Raw genomic sequence first — 6,145 nt, forward strand, 5'->3', positions numbered from 1 at the left:
ACTCACGTCCATCGAGTCGGTGATGCCATCCAGCCATCTCATCCTCTGTGGTCCCCTTCTCCTCCTGCTCCCAATCCCTCCCAGCATCAGAGTCTTTACCAATGAGTCAACTCTTTGCATGAGGTGGCCAAAGTACTGGAGTTTCAGCTTTAGCATCATTCCTTCCAAAGAACACCCAAGACTGATCTCCTTTAGAATGGACTGGTTGGATCTCCTTGCAGTCCAAGGGATTCTCAAGAGTCTTCTCCAACACCACAGTTCAAAAGCAGCAATTCTTCGGCGCTCAGCTTTCTTCACAGTCCAACTCTTACATCCATACATGACCACAGGAAAAACCATAGCCTTGACTAGATGGACCTTTGTTGGCAAAGTAATGTCTCTGCTTTGGAATATGCTATCTAGGTTGGTCATAACTTTCCTTCCAAGGAGTAAGCGTCTTTTAATTTCATGGCTGCAGTCACCATCTGCAGTGATTTTGGAGCCCAAAAAAATAAAGTCTGACACTGTTTCCCATCTATTTCCCATGATGTGATGGGACCAGATGCCATGATCTTAGTTTTCTGAATGTTGAGCTTTAAGCCAACTTTTTCACTCTCCTCTTTCACTTTCATCAAGAGGCTTTTTAGTTCCTCTTCACTTTCAGCCATAAGCTTGGTGTCATCTGCGTATCTGAGGTTATTGATATTTCTCCCAGTAATCTTGATTCCAGCTTGTGCTTCTTCCAGCTCAGCTTTTCTCATGATGTACTCTGAATATAATTTAAATAAGCAGGGTGACAATACAGCATTAACATATTCCTTTTCCTATTTGGAACCAGTCTGTTGTTCCATGGTTTGTACACATTTAGAATTAGATATCACTTTCATAAGCAAAATATCTTGAAATTTATAAGTGAAAACTTTATCCCATGTTATGATTTTTGCCACCCAATGTATAATGTCTGATATTCCTAACACTGCACAAGGATTTTCTAAAAATTGACCATTACTTCCATTCACTCTGGGTCCTTATGCATTAGATGCTTCTCATGCAAAATGGATCTTCTTTGAGATTTTTTACAACATAAGTAGACAATTGAGTCCACTGACTTTCAATATGATTACTGTTATATTAGACTTAAATCTAATTGTTGGACTTAAATTGTTAAACCTATTGTTAGACTTAAATCTAACAATGTGTTATTGGATAGTATCTAGTACTACTTTCCATTCTTTATTTTTGCATTTCAACTTTCTTGTTTACTTGACTTCATTTGTATTCATGTTTACATTTATTTCACTCCAACTTTTATCTTTTTGCTTGCATATTATATAGTTTATGTGTAATCTCTTAAGGCATAATTTGTGTGTTGCTTTAAAAAGTCTATTATTCAAAGATTTTAGCAGCTCACAAACATATTATAGATTCTTAAAAATAAAATTTCTGCCTTTATTGTGTTTTTATTAGATTCATCTGACATATCATGCAGTTTCTGATTTATAAAAATGTATTTAGTTATATTAAGTATGAAGATTTCACTTCTGCATGGAATTATTCCATCTCTCACCTACAAGTTTAAACATATTAGTGATTTTAACATCTATGCCTGATTTTAACATCTCTGCATCCTCAAGTCTATTTCTAGCATTCTTGTTTTATTTTTTCCATTAATTTTCTATTATTTGGTCTAATCTTCAATTATGACCAGCAATTTAGATTTTTTTTGTTTTATTTATTATTGTTTTTATTATAGCCATCCATTATAAGTGTAAAGTAGTATATCATTCTTTTTGGCTTCCCTACACAGCATACTCTATCTCAGATCCCCAAGACCAGGGACAGAACTTCCACTACCTGCAGTGGAAGCATGGGGACTTAGCCACTGGATCACAAGGAAGTCCCAGTCATTTTAATACTGGGCATTAAGTATGAAAATAGTTAGGAGACTAGATAAAATTATATTGATCTAGATATGTATTTCCCGGAAGTCAGTTACAGGAGAAAACTGACACTTCAGCCATGCATGGGATTAATTTCAATGCTTGGCTCAATCATTCTAAGATCTAATTATTTTTATTTGTCCTTCATGAAGGTGTGGAGATACTACAGGATCTCAAAGAAAAGTCTTTCCTAAGTCAGCCTCATTTATGGCAGGTGCTGAACTCTACCTTTCTCCTTACTCTTTTGAGATTGCTTAGCTTCCCAGTCCCCTCACTTAAGACCACTCCCTAGTTGGCTAGCCTCTCATGAAAGTGAAAAGTGAAACTGAAGTTGCTCATTCATGTCCGACTCTTCGTAACCCCATGGACTGCACCCTACCAAGCTCCTCCATCCATGGGATTTTCCAGGCAAGAGTACTGGAATGTGGTGCCATCACCTTCTCCAGAAACAGAGCTTAGAAATTGATAAATGCCTCAAGAGTAAAAGTGTCATGTAATATTGGGCTCACAATTATGCATTAAATTTTCCTATAGGACTTTTTATAAAGACTGCACTTCAAAAGCAATTTTAGTTTTACAATAAATTGAGAGGAAGGAACAAAGATTTCCCATAAATCCTGTTCCCCACATATGTATAGCATCCTCCCATTATCAACATTACTCATCAGAATGACATATATATATACACATACATATATATATATATATTATATTTAACCAAGTATGAACCTACATTGATGCATCATGATTATCTAATGTCAACAGTTTAACTTAGGATTCATTCTTGGTGTTGTTTAGTCTATGGATTTACACAAACTTGTAGTGACATATGTCCATTAGTATGATATTATACAGAGGCATTTCACTTCCCTAAAGAAACTTTGGTTCTCTGCCTATTCATTCTCATTTCTCCTCTCACCCCAGGAAACCACTGATCTTTCATCAGCTCCATAATTTCACCTTCTCCAGAATGTCATATAGTTGAAATCATATATTTTGTAGCCTCTATTCTGATTTTGCTAAGATCATTTGGTTTTCTTTGGATGTAAGATGGATAATTTGACCTCTTTTCTGTCAAATATGATAGTTAGAATTATCTCATCTTTCTTGAATTATTTGATCATTTTATCATTAGGCCAACTCAGTAATGAACATGTTTTATAGAACATGGATGATGACCACCCAATAGAATACACTGAGGCTCTCTTTATTTAATATACATGATTACAAATTCTGTTTTCATGTAAAAATTATTATATCTTAGTGAAGGTTTTAGTTGTTCAGTTGTATCTGACTCTTTGCAACTCCATGGACTGTAGCCCACCACTTCCTCAGTCCATAGAATTCTCCAGACGAGAATACTGGAGTGGATAGTCATTCCCTTCTCCAGGGGATCTTCCTAACCCAGGGACTGAAGCTAGGTCTCCAGCACTGCAGGCAGATTTTTTTTACTGTGTGTAACTTGGCATGAAAAATGAAGGTTTTCATTTATTGGGTTTTCTAGTTTTATAGGAAATTTATTTTAATCAGTTTTTTCAATAATTTTCATAACAAATTGTGACTACTACAGTTTTTTTTCTTCTATTTCTTGAAAGAAAGGTAAAAGAGAAACCTGTTGAGGTATAATACCAGCACTGACCTCCACAATTCCTACAAATTAAGAACTGCAACAAAGATTAATTTCAATATCAGTTGTGACAAATAATGTCTCCATTCTTTGAGATAGCACAGTATGTACATATATACACACATATTAATATATATATATATACACACATGTGCACACATATTTCAAAGAATGAAGAGAAATAGTCATGGACACTCTGCTTGTAGTGGACATAATTAACAGAAAAAATCAATATCCCTCTGGCATGCACTTTCATCAAGGACTGTATTTAATAAGATTCTCTCTTGAAAATTAACAGCAGTGCAAACACTTCCTCTAATTTCCGAAGTCATTTTGTCATTATTATTTTACAAGAAATTTTAATAAGAAAAAATAATACTACATTTTGGTTACATAGTACTAACACAAATACCTCAAAATTATAAATCAATGCACCTCAAATTAGAAAGGAGTGTATTTTTCATTAATAATAAAAAATGTCAGGTTCTTTGTTTCTCTTTTTAGGGATACTGTGCTTGCTTTATCCTTGTTGGCCCCACATCCCCAAAGAAGGTCACTATTGAAGCCTGATGACACAGACAGTGGAGAAGGGGCCGATGGTGGTACAGGGATGTGGAGGGTGAAGGAGGTGGTCTTAACACTGTGTTTAAGGAGCAGGCACACTGCTCTTATTTATACTGTGTGTTTATGGGGATCTGGCCATAACAATGGTCACAAAACCCTGTCTAAGCTTCCCCTTGAGTCTATTTAGCAGTGAGAAAATTCTTCTATGGCCACTTCCCTGAAAAGAGAGATCTTTCAACTCACAGAATACTGAGGAAGCTAGTAGGGAGAGAGTGGGAGCTGCCTGAACTGTAGTCAATCCCAGATTGCAACCAACCTGAGGAGATCAGGAGCAGATATCAAAAGCTCATGCAACGCTGGCCTGGAATTTTCTTGAGTAAATTTCTAGAAAAATTGAGCTGCTGTTGGAATGTGGAATGATTGGTTCTAAGTAGTAAATGAGGAGGAGGGGCTGCCTCCAGGTACAACTGAGAAGTCTGGGATAAATAATACACTCCTTTTGTGCTACAGGGGAGTGAGGGATCATAACAACTTTGATGATCAGCACTTACAAGTATATGAATACAAATGTAGACTCTAAGAGTAGACAGATGAGACAAGAGGGCTCATCATCTTTGCTGTCCTAAGATTTATCCAATAGTCATGTACAAATGTGAGAGCTGGACCATAAAGAAGGCTGAGCACTGAAGAATTCATGCTTTCTAATCATGGTGCTGGAGAAGACTCTTGAGAGTTCCTTGGACTGCAAAGCAATCAAACAGGTAAATCGTAAATGAAATAAATCTTGAATATTCATTATAAGGACTAGTAATGAAGTTGAAGCTCTGATATTTTGGCCATCTGGTGCAAACAGCAGACTCATAGCTTTGGGAAAGACTGAAAGCAAAAGGAGATGCAGGCAGCAGAGGATAAGATGGTTAGATAGCATCATTGGTTCAATAGATATGAATTTTAGCAAACTCAGGAAGATACTGAAGGACAGGGAAGCCTGGAGTGCTATAGTCTATGGGGTCACAAAGTGTTGGACATAACTTAACAACTGAACAACAACACTAATATATACGCATTAATAGATGGTATTTGTTTTTCTATTTCTAGCTTCACTCTGTGTAACAGGCTCGAGTTTCATCCATCTCACTAGAACTGAATTAAATGTGTTTCTTTTATGATTGAGTAATATTCCATTGCATGTATATGTGTGTGTATATATATAGATATATATATATACCATGACTTCTTTATCCATTCCTCTGTCTATGGATATCTAGGTTGTTTCCATGTCCTTGTTATTGTAAATAGCACTGCAATGAACATTGGGGTACATATGTCAAAAATGGGGAATGTTTCACAGATTTGTGTTATTCTTATGCAGGGGCCATGCTAATCCTTTTTGTATCATTCCAATTTTAGCATATGTGCTGGCAAACTGAGCATCCTCTGATATATTTTAAATAGCATTTCCTCAGCCAGGTTTTCTCTATGCTGTATTTAACCATCAGTTCTTGATGCTTTTGAAATGTGGTGCTGGAGAAGACTCTTGAGAGTCCCTTGGACAGCAAGAAGATCCAACCAGTCCATCCCAAAGGAAATAAGTCCTGAATATTCATTGGAAGGACTGATGCTGAAACGCCAATACTTTGGCCACTTGATGTGAAGAGCTGACTCACTAGAAAAGACCCTGATGATGGGAAAGATTGACAGCAGGAGGAGAAGGGGACGACAGAGGATGAGATGGTTGGATGGCATCACTGACTCAATGGACATGAGTTTGAGTGAACTCCGGGGATTGGTGATGGACGGGGAGGCCTGGTGTGCTGCAGTCCATGGGGTCGCAGAGTTGGACACAGCTGAGCATCTGAACTGTCTAACTGTCCTTAGCCAAACATAAAGTTTATTTCTTTTCTAAAATCCTGTACTTCGGGCTTACATAATTTGTAGCTTAATACTAATTGGTTTATTTCAATTTTAAATGCATCAAAAGAAAAATTGCTTTAGTTTTCATGACTGTATACCTGGCACCTACCTAATCAACTTC

The 6,145-nt window shown here is 36.7% G+C and overlaps 1 non-coding gene across 1 annotated transcript; it reads right to left on the bottom strand.

The window, feature by feature from the left end:
- Nucleotides 1–5,439: 5,439 nt before the first annotated feature.
- On the bottom strand, nucleotides 5,440–5,544 carry LOC113885107. The gene has a single exon (XR_003509148.1). It is a non-coding gene; the product is annotated as a U6 spliceosomal RNA (small nuclear RNA).
- Between the last annotated feature and the right edge of the window lie 601 nt (nucleotides 5,545–6,145).

Source organism: Bos indicus x Bos taurus, chromosome 27, assembly GCF_003369695.1.
Source record: "Bos indicus x Bos taurus breed Angus x Brahman F1 hybrid chromosome 27, Bos_hybrid_MaternalHap_v2.0, whole genome shotgun sequence".
Classification (NCBI taxonomy): Eukaryota; Metazoa; Chordata; class Mammalia; order Artiodactyla; family Bovidae; genus Bos; species Bos indicus x Bos taurus.